This window comes from Glycine soja, chromosome 4, assembly GCF_004193775.1.
Source record: "Glycine soja cultivar W05 chromosome 4, ASM419377v2, whole genome shotgun sequence".
Lineage (NCBI taxonomy): Eukaryota > Viridiplantae > Streptophyta > Magnoliopsida > Fabales > Fabaceae > Glycine > Glycine soja.
The window spans coordinates 26,713,015-26,713,702 of NC_041005.1; the positions used below are offsets into that span (position 1 = coordinate 26,713,015).

The 688-nt window shown below is 43.5% G+C and overlaps 1 non-coding gene across 1 annotated transcript; it reads right to left on the minus strand.

Annotated features, from left to right (window-relative positions):
- Positions 1 to 254: 254 nt before the first annotated feature.
- Positions 255 to 361, minus strand: LOC114410948. Its single transcript, XR_003666339.1, has one exon. It is a non-coding gene; the product is annotated as a small nucleolar RNA R71 (small nucleolar RNA).
- Between the last annotated feature and the right edge of the window lie 327 nt (positions 362 to 688).

The window sequence follows — 688 nt, forward strand, 5'->3', positions numbered from 1 at the left end:
TCCATTTGCTTCCAAAGTTTCATGGCCTTGCAGGTGAAGACCCGCACAAACATCTGAAAGAATTCCATATTGTCTGCTCCACCATGAAACCCCCAGATGTCCAGGAGGATCACATATTTCTGAAGGCTTTTCCTCATTCTTTAGAGGGAGTGGCAAAGGACTTGCTATATTACCTTGCTCCAAGGTCCATCACGAGCTGGGATGACCTCAAGAGACTATTCTTAGAAAAAATTTTCCCTGCTTCCAAGACCACGGTCATCAGAAAGGATATTTCAGGCATTAGACAACTCAGTGGAGAGAGCTTATATGAATACTGGGAGAGATTTAAAAAACTATGTGCCAGTTGCCCTCACCACCAGATTTCTGAGCAGCTTCTCCTCCAATATTTTTATGAAGGACTCAGTAACATGGAGAGAAGTATGATAGATGCTGCCAGTGGTGGAGCCCTTGGAGACATGACCCCTACTGAAGCCAGAAATTTAATTGAGAAGATGGCTTCAAACTCCCAGCAATTTAGTGCCAGAAGTGATGCTATTTTCATTAGAGGAGTGCATGAAGTAGCCATGAATTCATCTTCATCAGCCGAGACTAAGAAGCTTGAAGGTAAACTAGATGCCTTGGTTAACCTGGTAACCCAATTGGCCATGAATAAAAAATCTGCACCTGTCGCCAGACTCTATGGTTTATG